Source organism: Engystomops pustulosus, chromosome 2 (genome assembly GCF_040894005.1).
Source record: "Engystomops pustulosus chromosome 2, aEngPut4.maternal, whole genome shotgun sequence".
In the NCBI taxonomy this organism is placed as follows: domain Eukaryota; kingdom Metazoa; phylum Chordata; class Amphibia; order Anura; family Leptodactylidae; genus Engystomops; species Engystomops pustulosus.
This window is the reverse complement of record NC_092412.1, coordinates 178,198,139-178,220,915: the sequence shown is the minus strand read 5'-3', so window position 1 is coordinate 178,220,915 and position 22,777 is coordinate 178,198,139. Positions and strand designations below refer to the sequence as shown.

At 41.1% G+C, this 22,777-nt stretch overlaps 1 protein-coding gene across 1 annotated transcript in view; it reads right to left on the bottom strand.

Moving 5' to 3' along the window:
* Positions 1 to 22,777, bottom strand: part of LAMB3 (laminin subunit beta 3) — a 203,521-nt gene that overhangs the window by 68,261 nt on the left and 112,483 nt on the right. Inside the window, exons 2-3 of the mRNA XM_072137415.1 lie at positions 13,162 to 13,291; positions 4,241 to 4,274 (exon numbers count right to left, since the gene is read on the bottom strand). The gene's annotated coding sequence lies outside the window, so the exon portion shown is untranslated. The remainder of the gene's footprint in view (positions 1 to 4,240; positions 4,275 to 13,161; positions 13,292 to 22,777) is intronic.

Below are 22,777 nucleotides of genomic sequence, written 5' to 3'. Positions count from 1 at the left end.
AAAAAATGTGCACCTAAAGGGGTATGTTGCTGCTTAGTCAGAGTTTGAGCCATGTTTATTACAACACAATTCTGCCTGTACCTCAATTCTGCAGCATGAGGTACACTGGTGCACACTTCCTGGGCAGTGCAGGGTGCACCAGATTACTGTAGAACGTGTGCTGGTTGTGATGAGTCTGGCACACTCTGCACACTCCACTGGCAAACTGCACATAGTACAGACTGCACTTTTTTGATAAATGTGGGCCATTGTCTTCCTTTTTTCTTTATTGCTGAATGAACCCAACTAAGCAATAAAAATGTTCAGTTCTAATAGTCATATGTCTGCTTCATATGTCTAAGTACATGTGCAAAGTCAGACAGAAAATTGGCGCAAACACTTTAATAAATGTGGGCCAATGTCTCTTGGCTACTATATAACATAACTCCCTTAACATTACACGCAACTTTTTCAGAAAACCTAATGACATGATGCAAGAGAATAGTCAAACCAGCATATTTATTGGCTCTTTTCCTGCATTATGTCATTAGGCTTTATAAAAATTGAAAGAGGAATAAGAATTTCACATTTTCACCTTTTGACAGGTTCCCAGAGCAAACTGTATCAAGTCATGGGATTGTCTATGTCAACATTATCCCCTCTCTGACAGTTTTTCCACCTGCCTCCCCCCTCCCTCATGCAGACTTGAGAAGACAGAGGTTTTCTTTCAGCACAGGTTAAGTTAAGGGTTGCATGAGGGAGGGGGGATGGTGGAAGGAGGAATAGCCGACAGAGAGGAGATAATGATGATGACAAAAACACCCCATGACTTGATGCCCTTTGCTGAAAGGGAGCCATGTATACTTTTAAGTAACTTTAAAAGTGAGTGGGACCTTTAATTTTAATCATAAAAGGAGATGGGAATTAATATTAAAAACTCTATAGGAACCTGTCATTAAGGTGCTAATCGGAAATCCTTATGACAGGTTCCCTTTAAGGGGCTGTCTTAAAAGGAAGCCAAGAGGCAATAATAGTGGGATCCTGGTGATCTCAAATTAATCACTTATTCTAAAACCAATAAAAGAGGTTTATATTGCTTCTTGCTCTCCTCACCTCTCCTATTATTTTTTACCTTTATATACCTTTATGTACATTTGCAGTAGCCATGTTCATGTTCGATGGGGGTTAGGGGGAGAATAGTTAAAACCAAAACATTGCAGCATAACTTTAAAACTGCCCATGTGTTGATGACAATATTTGATTGTAATCTTTACAGAAATCATTTACTTCAATGTAAAATCTTGTGCTCCCACTAGCAGAAAGTAAGCTTAGCATAAGTTCTATGAAATGTAAACTGAAAAGTTGCTTTAATAAAATGAATACATAGATATGCAAGGATAGGACTCCTGGAAAGAGTTAAAGTAACATTTAAGAAAAAATACAGGACACCACCCTAATGACATAAATAATATGCCCTAGAGGTATAAAAGAGCTTATGATCTGACTGCTTGATTTCCTGTACTGCTCAGTGTAAAGTCTCCATAATACTGCACCTCCCAGGGTGTGTCAGTTGCCTGAGTTCAGGTAGAGAATTTTTTTTTTATTACAAATGAAGTCATTTCCACAAGTAACTGCAAACAAAAAATTCCAGGGCATTTAGTTGAGTTAAAGAGATCTACGGAGACTGAGACTCACTATATGCTCAGAATGTTGACAATGTTTTAACTATCATGGAACTGTAATAAATTTTATAATTTATTCAGGGAAATGTCAGATATAATATATGTTGCACTTTCTAACTATCACAGAAACCCAAAACATATATCTGGACCTATTGACCCACAGCATCTAGGACTTTAAAAGATTTCGACATAAAAAGATGATTATATTAGGTTACATTCATACCACATTGTGCCATACTTCATTCAATGCCCCACTCCCAGTTGCAGGGAGGGTGGGTGAACATTGACAGCAGCCAGGGCCGCATCTTCCATAAGCCAAGATGAAGTTCTCACCTTCAGATCACAGACCAATGATGGAGACAGCAGATTGCCAGTATTAGGCCCCTTCCACACTAGCGTTGCATTTCACGTCAGGGTGCAATGCGTGAAAGACTGACGTTTTTGGCTGCGTTTTTGTTCCATTTTTCCTTGGAGTAATTAGCGTTTTTGCGTTTTTCACGCGGAGTAATTAGCGTTTTTTTGCGTTTTCGGCGCGTTTTTCACGCGCGAATCAATGGGAGACTCGAGCATTTTTCAAAGGGACCATGGTTTGGGATTAAAATGTGTTATTTAATTGAAAAATAATGTCTTCTGATAAGTTGCAAACATCTGCGATCTATTCTTCACTGTTCCCCATGTATATTATCTCCCGACAAGTTAGCAGATGTGAAGAACAGTGAAGAATAGAATAAAAACAGTGAACACAGTGAACACAGGATCATTTAAGAGAAAAACACAGTGCAGAATAGATTACATACATGTTTAAATACATCTGCAATGTGTTCTTCACACATATATATTGTTCTTCACATGGTATTTTGGGCGCACCGTTCCGCGCGTATCTCCCGACACGTAAGCAGATGTGCCGAACATCTGTAATCTATTCTGCACTGTGTTTTTCTCTTAAATGATCCTGTGTTCACTGTGTTCACTGTGTTCACTGTTTTTATTCTATTCTTCACTGTTCTTCATTGTGTTTTTTTAATTAAATGATCGTTCTCGAGCAGGGGAAATACTGTTATTCTGGTCACCTAGCAACCCTTACGTTTAAAACGCATTGCACTCGCAATCATTGCAAGTGCAATGCGTTCTTGATGCATCTCCATAGACTTGAATGGGGCGGGAAAAACGTGCGTGACACGCAAAAGTAGAGCATGCTGCGATTTTGACGCGCGTGAAAACGAACGCAAGCACGCGCATGAAAACCAACACTAATGAAGAAAGACCCATTGAATACAATGGGACAGAGTGCAATGCAAGTTCTGCACGTCAAATGCACGCGCAGAACTCGCGCGTGAAAAACGCCAGTGTGGAAGGGGCCTTACGCTGTCAAGTCTGCACTAGTGTAAAAATCTATTGAATTGGAGTAATTGCATATGTAACTGATGGGCCAAGTGGTGCAGCACAAACCTGTGTGCCTGCACCACAATGCGTGACACAGGATAGTGTGACATCATCACTCGCCCGCCTGTGCCGCTACACAGACTAAAGAGGTAGAAAGTGAAGGTGAGTTTTATTATTTTGTTTTTGCAGTTTATGCTACTTATTAATTATATATTAATTAGAGAGGGGGATCTGGCTGTATACATATATATGCTACTTATATATTAATTAGGGAAGGGGCTCTGGTATATATATAAAATAATTTGTGGATGCTGTACATACTTGAATTTACTGAGGGGCCAATATACTGTATATAGGGTGTTTTATGTGTGTTGTCATTTGTGTTAGGGGTAAAAAATATTTAGGATTGTTATCTAAGTGACATTATACTGTAAATGACTGTGGTATTTTTAGGTGCACAGTGTGGCGGATTTACTGCATGGAGCTGAAGACTTCTGCCGGCGAATTCAGCAGTGATATGCACCAACCGGGAGAAGACATAATCAGAAGTACTGTTCCTGATGGAGCAGTGTAAGGTACTAAATGTCACTAATGTCTGTGTCACTGACTGACTAATAGTGTGTGAGACAGCTACAGCCTGTGTATTATATGTCACACAGTGTTGGTGACCCATGGTGCTGTGTGAGGATGTTCTCAATAGTTAGCAATGTTGTCAATATTTTCTGATCTCGTTGTATATGCTTTTTTTAGATTTGCTTGCAATCTTTGGTGAGCCGAATATAGCAGGGGATCAGAGTTAGGCTGCCTTAAGGGGTGGGCATAATTTAACATTTCGCCTTAGGAAGCAAAAAGGATAGAATCAAGGCACCCAAGTTACACAGAGAGTGTAAAAGGAGGTGATGTGATGTAAATCTGTGATATATCCATAGATTGCATTAATTATTTCAGAAGGCTTTACTTTTGGCTTTTAATAGTTTCAATCCCAAGGTTGAAACCTTTGGAGGAAAACCCATAGAAATTTTAGCATTGTGCCTCAACAAGAGACACCCCATTTGTGGTTGATTTTATTGACTGTTTCTGTAAACACTCTGCTGTAGGCTTTCCCTGTGTGTTCTTAGCCTGAAAGATCATTCAGAGAGATGGGAGATTATTCTCAAAGTTTAGCTACAGAATGGCAATTTGCAGTAAGTTCTTACCCTCATAATCTGTAAGCAAAGTGATTCAGAATGCCTAAAAAACAAAGAAAAAGCATTAAGAAAAACAGATCAAATATATTTATAAATGCATTTGTTTGCATTTACATTTGCATTTACAGGACATAGTTTTGTGGGGGGGGGGGTATCTCTAAAAGCAGAATCTTTATTATTTTTACTGTTATTTTATTGTTGTTTCTTGCAAAAAAATGTGTACTTTTTGGTAGTGTGCAACTGAGGTGCCAATAACACACTAATTCTGGCATTTTATTTTTTAATAAAAATTTTGCACCATTTGTCATATGGCATTAAAACATGTTAACTTTAATTTGTAGATCAGCAAATTTTAAACAATAGCTAATTTATATATATTTTTTATTACAACACTTTTCCTTAAAAAAAATAAAGAGTTATTGCATTCGCAACTGTTTTATTTTTCTACCATGGAGCTAGTTGAGGGTTTTCTTTGCATGATTGGCTTAAATTTTCATTGGTACCATTCAGGGGTATATTTGACTTTATGATTTTATAAGCTTGTTTTGGAGATAAGGTGACAAAAACACACCAACCAACATTTATGAAAATGTTTGCTCCAGTTTTCTTTCTGACATTGCACTAAAAAGGATGTCCAAACTGCCTGCACATGTATCACTGCGTCCAACAAGGCAGAAAATATGTACAACTAAAGAGGTGTGTTAGTGCTTATTTGACACAATTCTGCAGCATAAACAATGTGCACCAAAAAAAAAATGGTGCACACTTGGTATACTCTCCACACTCCACAGGCAAACTGCATACAGTGCAGTATTTATGGCGCTCGGGAGCTTTTGAGAACAGCCAACTAAATTGCAGATAGATTCGATGAGAGCTGCTGGAAAATAAAGGCCAATATTTCAATGTTCAGAAACACACCCAGTATACACACTGAACTTTTATATGGTGCAAAATCTTTTAAAAGGTAGTTTTGAAAGAAATCTACCATAAAAATTAAGGATGATAAACTAGGGACACTTAATCAAAGATCCAGGCACTGTGACTGTGGTAATTGTCTTATATGTCTTATCCATCGCCTTCTTCTTTAGAAAATCAACTTTTGAGCCATAAGGACTCTGGGTGGCATTACTAGAGCCCCTCTGTGCTACAGCTTCATCATTACCACAGTAACAATGCCTGGATCTATGAGTAATTGTTCCTGGTTTATCATGCTTGATTTTAATGGTAGATTTCCGCTAAGGTGTCTGTACCAAACAGAAGTAGTTCTAATGCTTTCCTCAATACACTTTTTTCGTGTTTCAGAGTCCAATCATGTCCAAGAGAGAGCTTGGTTGCTATTCTATGCTGGTTTATTATTCAGCTTCTGTGAAACTTAGGCCAGGTTCACATCACATTCTATGTATACGCTCAGCGTATATGCCGGGAAAGCTCCAGAACGATACACTGAACGTATATATTTACATATAGGGGCAGAAGGAGATAATTGTTGCCTCCATCTGACCACTATATGTCGCATCTGCCAAATATGGCAGGATGGAAAGACGTAGCAAGCTCCCTTTTCCCATCCTGCTAAGCGACGTATGCACTTACAATAGAAAGAAGCATATTGCATATTGCATATCACTGGGGAAACACCCTGTACGTTCGCTTCCATCGGATGCTGCTGATATACACTCCTTCCCCCACATTCAATGGCCCGGGAAATGTACTCCACATATAAGAATACAGTGGGATAAGCATGTGCCATAGGTTGTAAGGACACGTCACTTACAATGTACAACATTGTAACTTATAGGACCGGATGTCCTATAAGTTAATACTGAACTTTATGAATCAAACCATCTTTATTCTATTATAAACTTGTTTACAAAAGTCCATTCAATTTTATGTGGCTCTTGTCTTATAACCCCATTTTGGGGTAAGTGGGTTAAGAGTCCCAAATGTCTTGATTCTTGTGTTTCTCTGTGCATTGCTAATATACTATGGGGGAGACAAGGCAACCAATCAGAGCTCAGCTTTTTTTTTTCCCACAGCTGTTAATAATATTAAAGATTGGGTGCCACAGACAACTAGAAAAGTTCTGCTCTCAAAAACTTCCCTTAAATATCCCTCTGAATATACTGTGGCCATTAATTCAAGTATATAAAGCATATAAATAGATCCCTTTAATTTACTATACAAGACTGACCCCCCCACCAAGAAGATATATTGAAGCATATTTACTTACCCATCCGGAGGAGTTCACCGAAAGTGCATTCCCAACAATAATGCTCTGTGTCACGATTAAAAAAGATTGTGCACCCTATATCGTGCATGTGCCGCTTCCCCGCTCAGGTCCGCCAAAGTTAAATCCCACGCTCAGTCCGAATCAGTTAGATCGTCTGATGGCATGCCCCCTATCTCTGTCGCATGAAAGCCGGCGCAACTCACCAAACTCCAATCGGGTGCGACACAATCCCCTGTTAAATACCTGTCGCAGCCATGCAAAGCCCGAAAACATTCTAAAATCCAAAGAAAGTGCTGCCACGGACCCATAGAAATAAGCCCCATTATCTCTCATAAATTCAGACATCACCTTGTTGAAAGAAAAGAAAATTCTCAGATTTCAAACCCCTATTGATGTTTGTCAGGGTTTGGGGTCAGTGACCACTGCGGGAGATGGTACTAGCCGACACCTGGGACCGGAGTCTAAGTGGCACCTGGTCTTCACCACAGCCCGACGCAAAGCGCAATGGACTTGCTGCGGCAGGGTGCCACCAGGTCATTCCACGGTGGGACTAGTCCGCGGTTTCAGCCAAGGTCACTGTACAGAATCGGTGTTCAAGCTCATGGTCGGGAGCAGGCAGGTAGTCTGGGCTGGTGGCAGAGATGCAGAGGTCAGAGTTCAGGTCCGGAGTCGGCAACAGGAGATCAAAGGCACGGCAGGTACAGGAACACAGGGAACAAAGCAAGGAAGCTTTCTCATGAGCTCAAAGTTACGGCACGGAATCATGGGAACAGCCAGCCTTTAAGGAAAACCCGGAAGTGGACAGCGGCAATCAGTGGTGCGCTGGCCCTTTAAATCTCCGAGTGCCGGTGTGCTTGTGCTCTAGGGAGCGGAGACTCGGGCAGCCTAGCCAGGATGGGAGCAGGAACGTCGAGCAGTCCGGGATTAGGGCAGTGCCTGCGATCCGGGATTAGGGGCACGGGTGTGCCTGCGATCCGAGGCATGAGGAGGAGAATGACAAGAAAAGTGGTTCAGGATGACAGGCTTCAAGAGGGAGACATGGAAGAAGTTCGGGATGCGCATTGACGGAGGAAAGCGGAGTTTGCAGGCCACTGGATTGATGTGCTTTATTACCTCAAAAGGACCAAGGAAGTGGGGACCAAGCTTGTAGCTAGGTATCTTAAGCAAAATGTATCTGGAAGATAACCACACCTTGTCACCTGGAGAGAAGACAGGAGGAGTCCTACATTTCATATCAGCCTGAGACTTGGTGCGATCAGTGGCTCGGAGGAGAGACTGGCGGGTTTGTTCCCAAATTTTGATGTCCTGGACCAGTCTCTAGCACAGGGACATTGGAGGAAGTAAGTAGCAGAAGTGGAGGACAAGGGATTCGTCTATAGACCACAAAGAAAGGAGCTGCGCCAGCAGACCCAGGGTCCAGGGAGTTATAGGAAAACTCAGCCCATGGTAGCAGATCAGCCCAGTTATCTTGACGGGCTGAGACGAAGTGGCGGAGGTAACAGCCCAAAGTCTGATATACCCTTTGTACTTGCCCATTAGACTGAGGGTGGTAGGCAAAAGAAAAGTCCAGATTACCTTGCAGCTGGTTACACAAGGAACGCCAGAACTTGGACACAAACTGGACCCCTCGGTCTTATACGATGTGCAGCGGAAGACCATGCAGCCGGAAGATATGCAAGTCGGCAAGTCATGGAGAAGACCTGGAAGGGGAACAAAATGGGACATCGTGGAAAACTGGTCCCCACCCAGATGACGGTATTGCCAGAAGAGAGAGGAAGATTAGTGACAAAGTCCATAGCGACGTGAGACCACATTCAACTGGGAATCGGCAGCGAAAGTAACAGTCCAGCCAGTTTGAGATGAGATGCTTTGTTACAGGCACAGAAGGAGCAGGATCCCAGAAAAATCATGGACATCTTTGACCAGATCTGGCCACCAGTAGTAGCGGGCCATTGGATGTTGCACCCCTAGGTGCTCAGCCAATTATGAAGAATGTCCCCAAGACAGAATCCTCTTCCAGAGGGCAGGTCTAACATACGTCTTGCCTTGAGGTAGTTGCTGAAGATCAACCGGTGCTGAAACAACAAGTTGTTCAGGAGAGATGATATACTGAGGGACTGGCTCCTCTCCAATGACATCCGGGGCACGGGACAGGGCATCGGCCTTGACATTCTTCTCCACAGGAAAGAAGTGGACTAACAGGTTGAATGGTGAGAAGAACAACGACCAACAGGCTTGCCTGGGATTCAGGCACTTGGCTGTCTGGAGGCATAGTAGGTTCTTTTGGTCAGTGTAATCAAAAACTGGATGGAGAGCTCCCTCCAGTAGGTACCTCCACTCCTCCAGGGCAAGTTTGATGGCCAACAGTTCTCGATCACCTATAGAATAATTTCTCTCTGCGGGAGAAAAAATCCTACAAAAGAAGCCGTATGTGAGAGTTTGGCCCTTTCTGGGTGAGCACAGCTCCAGCTCCTATGGAGGATGCATCCACCTCAAGATGAAAGGGTTTCTCTGTGTCAGGCCTAGTGAGAACAGGAGCCGAGGCGAAAGCGGACTTCAACTTGGAGAACACCTCTTTAGCCGCAGAGGGCCAGGCACTAGGAATGGCACCTTCTTGGCAAGTGCCACGATGGGAGACACCAGAGTGGAAAAATGCGGAATAAACTGCCGATAATAGTTCACAAAACCCAGAAACCTCTGAATGGCTTGTAGACCTTCTGGGCATGGTCACTGAAGAACTGAAGACAGTTTAGCACGATCCATCTGGAGGGCTCTGTCGGAGATTATGTAGCCGAGGAATGGTAGCCTGCATTGGTGAAACTGACATTTTTCAAGCCTGGTATACAGATGATTGGCCTGTAGCCGGCCAAGAACTAGACGTCCAGGATGTCCAGATAGATCACGACACATGTATACAGAAGGTCCCTGAAAATGTCATTCACAAACTCCTGAGAGACAGCAGGAGCATTAAAGAGTATGAATGGCATCATTAAGTATTAAAGTGTCCATCACGGGTGTTAAACGCAGTTTTCCATTTGTCTTCCTTGCGGATCCGGACGAGGTTGTAGGCCCCACGAAGGTCCAGCTTGGAGAACACTTTGGAACCGCGCAGATGGTCAAAGAGCTCTGTAATCAACGGCAGGTGAGTAGCGGTTTTTAACTGTGACCTTGCAGTCTATGCAGGGACGTAGAGAACCATCCTTCTTGGTGACAAAAAAGAACCCTGCACCAGCCGGAGAGGAAGACTCTTTGCAGGTTCTCTTTGATGTACAGCCATCTCAGGAACTGAGAGAGGGTAGACACGGGCTTATAGGAGACGAGGTTCCAGGCAACATCTCCACTGGGAAATCATAGGGACGATGCGGTGGCAAAGTCTCTGCCTGTTTTTTGAAAAAAACATTGGCAAAGTCCCGGTAGCATGCAGGCAAAACCTCCAGAGATTTGGTCACAGAAGAAATCTGGACAGGAAAAGGTGTCATCATGCAGCGTGAGTGGCATTCTAATCCCCAGCGCAGGACCAGAAGCTGACCGCTGACCGAGGAAATGACTAGAGGTTGCTTGAGAGGAACCACCAGAATATGATGCCGGGAGACCACAAAGTTCCCCGCAGAACCAGAGTCCAAGAATGCTGACAAGAGTGCGGGTACTCACACTGTGGAGCACAGGAACTATCAGGCGTGGAGAAGCTGTATTCACACCTGGGGACTCTTCTCCCAGGGACCCTAGGTAGGTAGACATGGAAGCCAGACTTGTGGTTGCTCCTCAGCATGCTCCATGAACCGCACGTCAATCCGGCAGGAACGCCTTTGCCGGCTTTACCCCCATCATGCCACTCCATTCCCCAATTGTGTGGAGGTGATGGAGGTGTGCATAGTCTTTCTTCAGTGGTTGTAGAAGGCCGGGGCCCAGAATACCGGAGTGGCTGGCTTATGCGGCCTTGGGAACACAATGGTCACAGTGCTTAGTATTGGGACCAGAGGACGGGGCTAGAGACTGGTAGGTCTCCAGCTGGTGGTGTGTGCAAGAAAAGATGGCGGGAGAGGCTGATGAAAGAGGTTTCTCCCAGGGGCAACCCCTGAGGTGTATATAAGAATCCCTGGGTGATGGAGGATGGGTAGCCCGTGATGGTGAAGCAGCCTGATCCAGGGATCACATGGAGGCATGTTGTTCAAATCAACTCACGGTTCTTTATTTGAACTGGAACCGCAGGTAACGGCCTAATATCAACAGCAGCAGGTTCAGCAGGCTGGAAAGCTGGGAGGAAGGGTTGCTCACAGCCTGGTAATAGCTTCAGGCTGGGCCGGGTAAATGGAGGCGAGTCCGGACAGTGGACCTCTGCTCTCGCCTAGTCTCCTGACTGACTATAGGTGTCAGCTGGCTGAAGACATCTCTGCTTCCTTGTAGTGTGTCTGCATGGCAGCTATGCAGGAGCTACACACTGGACCTTGCTTCTCACTCTGCTTACTGAAACTCTCAGACCATATTCTCCTGCCCACAAGGGGTTTTTATACTACCCTAGTGAGGTGGAAGCGCTGTCCAACCAGCTTCCAGCTTGCTTTACAATTGTATAAAGGATATCATTGGTTAATAACATTCCACATATTAACTCTTGCTTTACCAGCCAGTGGTTTCCAGCTGGAATTACTAAGTTCTCCATTTTGGAGACCTCCTAAAGAGATTGCTAGTCTCCCTAGGCAGCTCCTAACATGGGCGCTATTCGCAACAACTACCTACCCTATGTATCAGCAGGGTTGTTGCACTAGCAATACCCTAGCATTTGCGATTATCTCAGGGGTTTTTATGCCACTTCAGAAGATCTTTGGTCTAATGACTTCAGCTAAAGATGCAGTTCTATGGGCGAAAGCCCACATAAGGTTCAGAAAGAAATCCTTTCAGCCTGGAGAAAGAGCCCTCTTGGTCTAGATGCCCTTATATATCTATCTCATAAAAGTAGACTAGATCTACTGTCATGTATCCAGCACCATCAGTTCATTCAGGCAAAGACACTGATTCAACTTCCTCAAGTTCTTCTCACATCAGTTGCCTCCTCCTGGAGCTTGGGTGCACATGTTAGTGATCTCTGGGTTTAACTCAAAAACAACACAATAAGATTGTCTCTGCTTCATTTTCAGTCTATCCAACAACATCAGAAAGTTCTTGATCAGTCAGACAATATAGTTTTGGTTTTTTTACCTCATTTATTATCATGGATTATCATGCTTGATTTTGATTATAGATTTTACTTTATCTCAGTGACCAAAAGGATGAAATGTATCACCCCGATAGGCTTATATATTTATTAAGAAGGGTGCAATCACCTTTACACAGCTGTATGTATACAGTGTATTCTACTCTTTAACTGTGACACTAAAATTACTTTGAATAGCTAAAATCAATGTCAGGTCATCGAGTGCATCTTCTTCAGAAATCTATGCATTTTCTGTAAAGTAAAACATGCATCCATGAGATAACTGTAATGAGGCATATTACAACTATCTAAAGGAAATGAGGGATAGTAAAACTATTACTAGCACAGATAATATTAGTGAAGCTTTCAGAAAGTTTTTATACAAGACCCATGTGTGATTATTGTGGTCAAAGTCTAAAGGAAATTGACCCTTGTCCATGAGCGGAACATGTGGAGCTAGAAGTGACAATGGTCAGACAAAATTGGAATTGATAGGAACATGTGACCTTAGCTAGCAGTGGGACCTGGAGGTTATGGTTCCATCATATTTCTTAGAATAAGTATGTATCATTAAATATTTAGTGGTGTGAAGCACAATTAAAGAAAAGTTCCCCAACATTTCTATAGCAATGTTGTACATATTATATATATTATTACCATTTAGATCAAATTTAGCAATAGATTCTGAGCCCAAAACACTGGAGCAGGATGAAGTAGCGTTCAACGCGGAATCAATATCCAAGGACAGTGTTGCAGGTCCACTGCTGGTTTATTTAAATGCTACGCGTTTCGGTTCTTTTTACGTTTTGATTTGTGTTTGTAACTTATGATACACAAATATTCATGATGGATTGGTTATTATCAGCATTGGGCAGGATTTTGTGATGGACAGGAGGGCTCTAAATTTTAAGGCATCATACACACTCCGTATGAACTGTATGATGACATTTATGACAATTTATTAATGCAAGTTTTTTTATTTGTAGGGATTATTTCATTCAACGACCATTTCCATCATACTTGACATCAATGATAGTGCTCTCACATGTGACATTTTACTACTGTTTACAAACAGCATGGCTAGTTAATGGTTGACTACTGTCTGGCTGAATTGCTTCAATTGAAAAAAATCGTCTGAATTTATAACTGTGAACTCTTAATGGTTGAGATATTGCATCAACGTGGCAAGCAATGTTCAGGGACAATGTGCGAAGACTCTATGGGGTGATAGTTTTAAACTTTGTACTCCTGCAATAAAATGTCTTAAATTAATTTCTCTGTTGAAGCTAGAATGGAACAGATTTTCAGCAATGAGTGTACTGTAAGAAATGTAGAGTTTTAACTAAGATCTAGAATTTGAGTAATACGCCATATATAGTTTAACATAAAATGCCATGCTTTGTGCTGCGCAGCATAATCTGTAGGCACTATATAAATAAAGAATTAATATTGTTATTATAAAATGCTGGCTAGCAACATCAGTAGTAAAATATTCTACATAAAGAGTGCACTTACCCTGTACAGAAATATCCGTCATTTTCACTAAAAGTCAATATTTGCTATTTACTGTACAGTTCCTGGTGTCATCAGAAGAGAAGGATGTGTGGAGGAAAGCTAGAGCCCAGATGCCGATGAGACCTGGATGCTGGGAGAGAGGAGCACAAAGTCTTTTTCAATTAAGATTTCTATTCATGAGACATATGGAAGTCTGTATCAATTAACATTTTCTATACATGGGACAGGAAACACAGAGTGGGATGGGGACAGTTTGTTTAGGGACCAGGTGATAATTACATTATTTTATAAGGCAAAGGTGAGTCCGCTCAACACTTAAACATAATCCATAATTTATTACAGCTTTTATGCCATAACATTAGTGAAACACGGAACATTAGCCATGAGAAATTCCCCCCATGACTTGATGATTCGGACAGCTCCGGGAACCTCTCCGATTAATTGTGGGGTTTCTCTGGCAAGGAGTCAGATGACAGGTTCTTTTTTAAAAGGACCTGTCACATCTATTTTTAAAAAAGTTGTTTTTTATTTACAAACTTTTCCGACTTACTAGGAATCTATACATATGCGATATACTGTAGTTATATGTTATATTTATGGTACCTGTTACTTCTAACACAAATGTTTTTTATAACAAAAACAGCAATGCTAAACACTTCATGTTTATTGTTATTTCTTATTTATTTTCTTATTAATTCATTGAATTAATGGACAGCCAAGCCAAGCATGACACAATAGTGATATTAGGGTGCGGTCACGCATAGTGTTGTGTTTACAAATGCAAATGAAGTGCCCAGGGGTGGTCGATGGCCTAGGTCCATCCCCATGCGCTAGCATTGCAAGTATAAACGCAGCACTAGCGTCACCTGTGACTGCACCCTCAAGAAACTAGATGCCAATAGACCCCCAGTTGACATAGGTTGCACTACATTGGCTTTCCTGAACAGGATGTGGAAGAGACAATGAGGACAATGAGCAACTTTTCAAAATATCTCAATGTCACAAGCACTATTGACCACAGCAACTATGGGCTTTCAAACAGTTAATGCTATTTTATATTTTTATATTTCCCATCAACTTTATTCCAAAATCTGATCATATATGTGTTCAAACAAAGTGTTATTGAGGGAAGGAGAAGTAATATATTCTGTGCATAGGTCATCAAACAGAGTTAAATAATCTCTTCAGCTACATGTATGGTAACCACTTTCAATGAATTACTGATATAGTCCTTGTAACCTCTCCACATTCAAATAAAGATAGAATATTCACTGAAGATATGCAAGAAGAATAAAATATAACTATTATTTTTCATCTAAAAAAAAAACATCTAGTAGATGTCAATCAACCCCAAAAGTGTCACACTCAACTAACACCAAAGTATAAACAGCTTTTGGGATTATGGAGCTTTACTGATAAAGAGGTAAATACTCTCTCATGCTCAAAATGTCCTAATGCATTACAAACAGATAAGCAATAAAAGGTAAGGGGCAGATCTGGTCCCTATATTAATAGACTGGCTCAATAACCACACTATGCACTGTGGCTGGATCTAATGACAAATATGAGCTTTATTACGGCCTGCAGGTCCACTCTCTCTATCCCACTCCCATTTACATTTCACCCAACACATTTCTATCCTTATGTATTATAATCAGGGGTCACATTTAACAAACAAGGTATATGTGCTGCTGATGTTGCATGCACACACTCCAGGCCCCACATTCATGTCACCAGTGAACCCAAACCATGGGCTCCATGAAATTATAAACCTATAGTACATCCACTCCTGTAGAGCCTCTCTGTTTATTGCCCAATCCGCTTACTTCTGCCAGGGCACTTTCCTCCACTACGTACTGCCCCTGTCATAGTCCAGACAGTCCAATGGTAGGGCTTGTACCGGACACACCTCACCTAGCCATGTCATCAGTGGAAAGATTGAAACATGGTGTGCCTGGGCACTCAGTCAAGGGACGCCGACCGCTCCCAGGAGTCTGCACGGACCAATTAGGTCCAAGACCTGTGCGCTACGAACCCGCTTCCAGAACTCGCACGTATGGATTGGCCTGGGTCCGTAGCAACAGGCCCGTCCTCTGATGCGGCTAGCTGATACAGCTACAATCCTCCTCATTGAGTACCAGTATTCACCTTTTTATCAGTAAAGCTCCATAATCCAACAAACCATCTTTTTACTTTAGTGGTAGTTGAGTGTGACACCCTTTTGGAGTTGATTGACATCTACTAAATGCTTTTTATTGAGATAAAACATAACATAACTTTTATTCTCCCTACATATCTTCAGTGAACATTATACATGTATGGTAATATCCCATGCACCACATTAGGTGCCTTCTTAGAACACAGCAAAAACATTGGGGCACATTTACTAAGAAAGTCGGAAACTTCAATAAAAGTGCTCTGCCCGTGTATAATGTTGGGTGTGATCGATTCATTTAGAATGTGCGCCAGAAATCTTGAATCTGTCGCTTCCCTGCACTGGCCTGACAAAGTTCACCAACTTTTTGTGGTACACCTTTAACATAGGGAGTGCGATAGGCTTTGAATGTTAAATCCAGCATACGGTCCGACTGAGCACTGGAACGCCCCCTAATTTCTGTTGCAAGGTGGCTAGCGCAGCTGCGCCACAAAAGGGTGGCACAGATACTTCTAAAATATCTTTGCAAGCCGTTTTCACCTAAAAGAACGTGCAAAGTCCGTAAGAAAAAATGAGCAAAGCCCTTATTAAATGTGCCCCAATATGTTAGCAGCCTGAGGTGGTTTCTTGAAATCATTTTGAAAAAGAACTTAGACCTCTTTCAAACTTGCGTTGCAGATCACGTCAGAGTTTGATCAGAGTGCAATCAGAGTTTTTTCAGTGTCTCAGTTTTTCACAGTTTTTTGCGTTGTATTCAATGCAATTTTCACGCATGTGATTTGCAATAGTAGAACATGTTGAAATTTTTTTTTAAAAACCTGCATGTGTGCGTGAAAAAAAGTCTGAAAAAATCCATTGATTAAAATGGTTCAGGATAGCATACGCAGGACATGCGCAAGAAAAACTCAAGTGTGAAAGGGGCCTAATTCTGAGATTGTAACGTGTTTTTGTTAGTACTGTGAACAAACTTATAGAATTAAAATTTGTTCTGCATGGAATCCAACATATCCACAGCACTTGAAATCTGGCTTCCCCTTTTCCTTGTTCACTAAGCTAGAAGGAAATCTACCATTAGAAATATATCATGATATTAGAAACACTTACTGCAGGCACCATTACTATAGTAATATTTTTATGTTTGTTATCCGTGGCCTCCATCCTTCTCAAAATCAATTTTTATAATTATGCTAATGAGTCTGAAAGGTTGTTAGAGCTTACAAGTTGATTTTAGAAGAAAGGAGGTAATGGATAACAAATATAAGAAGATAACCACACAGCCACAGTGCCTGGATCTATGAGTAAGTGCCTCTGGTTTTTCCATTTATATTTTATGGTAGATTTCCTTCAACAGTATAAGGATTCTCAGCAGCAATAGATTTATATGCATAACATATGCAATTTCAGGGCATGATATGGACCCGAATTGCACCACTATCTTATTCTTGTATATGTATATATGTGTATATAGATAAAAGAAAGAAAGTCCACAGCAGCACAATGTCAGGAGAGCCCCTAATAAGGGGAAGGGGGTGCAAAGACTCAAAAAAGTCCTGGTAGGAGACTTACATGCATATACCAATCAAAAAAATGAGGCAGCACTCCAAATTCAAATATGAAAAAAGGAAGGGTTTAATCCAAAACCAGCGACGTTTCGGTGTTTATCGCCTTTTTCAAGCAGTGTTTGTATACAAGTGAACAATCTTATATACCCCCTAGTAGGAGGGTCTACATAATGACATCATAGGAAATGTGCAAGTTCAAGTCTGATCATCAGAAATACAGCAGTGATATACTAAAGTGCAAGTGCATAAATAAATAATAACATATTTCATATAAAGACATAATAAATCTCATCACATAAGTGAACTCTAAGGCTATATTCACACTGCCGTTGCCCGCCCGTACCGTACCGTAGCGGGCAACGGCAGTGTACGGGGAGAGGAGGAGGAGGTGAGCGCAGCTCACCCCCGGCCCTCTCCATAGCAACCTATGGCGCACGGCGCCGTATTACGGGAAAAGATAGGACAGGTCCTATCTTTTTCCCGGGTACGGAACGGTACGGTGCCGCGCGTGTGCGGCACCATACTGCTCCCGTAGGGTGCCGTGCGCCCATAGAAGTGTATGGGGGACGTATATCGGCCATATATACGTCGGCCGTATATACGTCCCCCATACGTTCGTGTGAATATAGCCTTACACTACATTTTTACACAGTTCAATTATGTGATGAGGTTTATTATGTATTTATATGAAATATGTTATTATTGCACTTTAGTATATCACTGCTGTATTTCTGATGATCAGACTTGTACTTGCACATTTCCTATGATGTCATTATGTAGATCCTCCTGCTAGGGGGTATATAAGATTGTTCACTTGTATACACACATTGCTTGAGAAAGGTGATGAACATCGTAACGTCGCTGGTTTTGGATTAAACCCTTCCTTTTTTCATCTTTCAATTTGGAGTGCTGCCTCATTTTTTTGATTGGTATGTGTCTATAGATAGATAGAAATATAGATAGATAGATCCATAAATAGGCAGCACTCGATTGTAAGGTGAAAAATCAAGGGTGATGTTTATTCCATTGCGAATAAACATCGCCCTTGATTTTTCACCTTACAATCGAGTGCTGCCTATTTCTGGATATATCTAATTGGATCATTTTGCCACTGATCTTTTCGGCTCTGCACCACCATTTTTCCTTTGTTTGTAGTGCTGCTCTGGACTTTCCTTATATGATAGATAGATAGATAGATAGATAGATAGATAGATAGATAGATAGATAGATAGATACAAATGTAGCATTTAATGCTAAAATCTCTTGTAGATAGAAATTGTACAGTTAAAAGCCAGCTCTTAAATAGTTACTTCTGTGATCCTGTCCCAGGGCAATGTGTAGAGAGGCAGCACGTTCTTTCTCCTACTATAAGCAAGGGTTAGTGGGTTCAGTGCTGTCTGATGCAACTGTCTAGAACAGCTGCTGATGCAATGTTATAGATAGGACTGAGTCAATCAGGATCACTTGACTTGTTAGATTAAACTAGACAAAATTAACCTAATCATTCATGGTGATAAAAGAACACTTATACCTTATCTAAAGTATACCTGCTAATTGATTGTTATGGCCATAGCAATGGGGCCCCGCAAGTCACCTGGATTGCCACATTTAAACAATGCAAAAATGTGGTGCTTGTTCCCGATTATATGATTGGAAAGCATCTGCGATAGTAACAAGCCCCTTCTGCATTTCATCATAGAAATAAATTAAAGGAAACCTACCAACTCGGATCTACCTATTAATCTTTCAGTGGCCGATAAGCTTCAAGGCACGTCCCCGTACGTAGCCTATTTTGATCCTCCCACCAAGAGATCTTCAGCGCACAGCTCTACGGAGGATCAAAATAGGCTACGTACGGGGACGTGCCTTGAAGCTTCAGCTCTGGCTACTCCACTCCCCAGTAGCCTCTTTCACTAATTTGCATATTAAGGCAATAAAACATTTACCAACTTATCGGCCACTGAAAGATTAGCCCTAAAAAGGGCTGCAATGGCATTTATTTGAGGAACCTGCCACCCAGGGGCGTAATTTGAGGGGGTGCAGAGGGTGTGGTCACAACCGCAACCAAGAAGTTTAGGGGGCCCATAAGGAGTCAATTTCCCAAAAGAGAAGACTAGTACTATATACCATACATTATAGTCAGGGGCCTTGCACAGACTTTGCACTGGGGCCCTCCAGCTTCAAGTTACGCCACTGCTGCCACCAGATCTACCTTAATAGGTAGATCCGAGATAGTAGGTTTTCTTTAGGTGCTAGTTTCACATGTACACCAGCACTCTATTAACAACTTTAGGAAACTGGCAGACCCTATTCACCTATGATCACCGGAGGTCCCAGAAATCATACACATATCTGCTACTTTTTGAAGTCAGTTTTTTCTGGAAGCTGTGTTGACCTAAAAAATTGCCAAATTTATGAACTGTTTCAAATGTAATGGGCAAATGCACACGACACTGCACACATCAATCGGCTGCGTTCTGTCCGTACAGCACACAGTTGAGCGAAATATTTTACTTTTCAATGGATCAGTGTCCACAGCCATTCCTTTCTTAGAATTATTTTTTAATTAATAACACATAAGGATTTATTAATCATTAGGCAGGCTCCCTGAGATACGGTAGTTCTAAGACTGCCTTTGGAGCACTGCCGCCTTATTAAAGATTTATTAAAGTGGCTTTGGCCTTTTAATACATCTCTCAGAAGTGTTTGTGATTTTTCTTTAAAAATATCAGCAAATACATGCAAAATGAGTAAAACATCAGAGAGTGTTAGAAGTCATAAATCTGTATTTTACATGGTGTTACGCTAGTAGAGCTTCTATGTTTAAGCTGCTATTTTTGTGGGGCAAGAAAAGGCGACTGCAATTGTCTAGCACTAAAAAACTGCAAAAAAACCCAGTGCGATTTTCTTGCCACTTTTTTACACCAGTAAGTCAAGAAAATCCTATGATAAGTGTCCCCCTTAGACTAAAGTTCCAATGGATGTCAATACAATTTGGCTGAGAAAAACATCAGATTATTTGCAATGAGATTGAGACAATTTTTGCAACTTTTTAACATGCATCAATTGATAAATCTGTCACAGCACTTATTATATTGGACTGAGTGGTGTAAATGTGCCATCTTTTACAGTCTTTATTTTTCTTCCTTTTTCTGTCTTCTTTTAGACTTTTTTTGTCGCAATGCAATTTTTCAGACTTTTTGAAATATGCACTGGACATGTGGACCACTGGACATTTATTTATCGTCAGTAAGACACATTTATCTTCTATTCCAGATGTTCTTAATGTGGCAAATTACATCTGTCTTTTTAAATTGTCTAAAATTTGCAATATTTTTGGCGCAAAAAACTCCAGATAAAACCATACTTAAAGAAAACTTAGAAAACGGAAAGAAGTGACTTCAGACATTTATAACAAATGGTGCAAAAAGTGATCTATAAAAAGTGAGATTGATAAATTAACAAAGAAGCAGATGAAAAAAAGACAGGCAAAAACAAACCTGTAATAGTATGTTATTATTAAATGCTATATTATTTAGATCTTCCAGATTTCCCAAAGAATATTTGATAGAAATCTATTTTATCATGCATTTCCTAAGTAGGTGAAAGGTAACAGAGAGTGGTTCAGTGAGGACAGTCTTGCTAAAGACAGATGATTCATTGACAGCAACCATTCCCAGCATGCATACCATGAGGCATGACAGCACGTCACCATTCATGTCACAGTGACACCAGATGTAAATACCGTAAAAACGTTGGCTGCAAAACATGGTATAATTTAATAGATTGGACTGATGTTTTTTCAAACCGTATTTACTATGATTGTAGACAAAGTAGTCTATTCCTATTATATATCAGCACGTTAAATATTGTAAAAGTTGTTTCTGCCTGGAATATTTAAGAGAAATGTATACTCTTCCTGTGGTTAAACCTTTATCAAAGTAGGGATGATCTGCGTTGGTTATTTACGGGAAATCTACTATCCAAAATCAAGCATGATGAACTTGGGATCACTTACTCATAGATCCAGGCACCATCACTGTGGTAATACTTGTATATTTGTTATACATGGCCTCCTTCTTTCTAAAATCAACTTGTTAAATTATGCTTCATAGGCTGTTACACTGTCTAATCCTCCTCCTCTTATCCCTCAGCCCTTAACCCCTCTTTCTGCCTGATGTAATGTCACTGCAGCAGAGAAAGTTACAGCACAGAGCAAGAAGTGCTCCTGCACAGTGTAACAGCCTGTGAAACTTCAGAACAGAGGGTAACCCCCCAGAAGCCCTTCAGGCTTATTAGCATAATTGTAAAAAAATATTTTTTTTCTTAAACTATGAGAAGGTGAAACACCTTAATTTCATTTGTTTCACATGTGGTGTTTTAATTGTGAATCATGTGAGCATTTACTAGAAAAGCATTGTTAACTCAATGTGTGATTGGGGGTGGAGCTTTTCAATTGCGTTTAAAAATGCAATTAAAACGTCATGTGTGAACATGGGCAAAAGCTACCTGAACATGATGCGGAATGGCTGCAGAATTATATAATAGTAATTCTGCAATCTTTCTGCAAGTAACAAACCAGTCAAAAAAATTTTTAGGAGCTTTTGTGCTACAGCAGGGGGCAGAGCTCAACCTTTTCATTTCAACGCATAAACTCCACATTGGAATCTGAAGCAAATGGGTGATGTGCCACAATGTGTATGGGATTTAGCTGTTCGCTATATTCGCTGTTTGTCAGAAAAAACTCCACACATTGACCTACGTTTACCATAACTAGTGCAATCTGCACTATGTGCAGTTTGCCTGTGGAGTGTGCAAAGTGCGCTAGACTTATCAAAGTGGCACATGGTCTTTGTTAATCTGGTACACCCTACACTGCTGGGAATATGTGCACCTTTTTTGGTGTACTTTGTTCATGCTGCAGAATTGTGGCACATGTCAGTAATAAATGTGGCACAAACTCCGACTAAGCACTATCCTGTCCCTTTAGGTGCACATTTTTTCTGTCTTGTCGGACACAGTGCAGCCGCAACACAAAACTGGTGTAAACACTTTATAAATGCATGTGCAAGCAGTTTGCATGTTCTTTCCAGTTCAAAGTCAGACAAGAAACTGGTGCAAATACATGAACAAATATGGGCCATTATACACATTGGGGGAGATTTACCAGTTTTCTGATGTACAAGCCTTCAAATAATCACAATTCCGGGCACAAGTGGGTGTGGAGGGGCATTAAGCAGGCTTTGCCGGGCAGCAAATTAAGTGCCCCATGGCTGTGCACCAACTATAGTTTGCATCTGCTCAAGAGCAGCTTAGAGCACAATGCTTGCCAGGCAGACCACAGACTGCTGTAGTCCACTTCTTACAGAACATAAAGGGGGTCATTTATTATGGCCTTTCAAATGGAAAACTGACAGTGTTTTGTTTATTATTCCTTTCTGCGCCTCTTGCGCCTTAATCTATGAAGTGCTGGCACCACAATATTGGTGTTTTCCGACAGTCTTGAATTGTTCTATATTTGGGCAAAAAATTTTGTCACATCTTGCAAATCCAACAGTTTTCTGGCGCTTCTATTTTTCCAACTCGTTTTTTGGCGCAATTTTTTGGCACAAAAAACCTTTTAGTCCGTGCCAATTCATGAATCCCTTGCTCCACAAACTTACATCCCAAGTTTTTGTGTGTGCAAGTATAATATGTGTGTGTGTGTGTGTGTATATATATATATATATATATATATATATATATATATATATATATATTTTACAATATGAAGCGAAAAAAGAGATGCTTCATTTACTCACAGAGCCTTCCTCAAGCAAAGGAAACCAAAACCTACTGGTAAATAAAGTCCTTGTTTTCTAGTGAATATAATATTTAAATATTTAATATTTTGATTTAA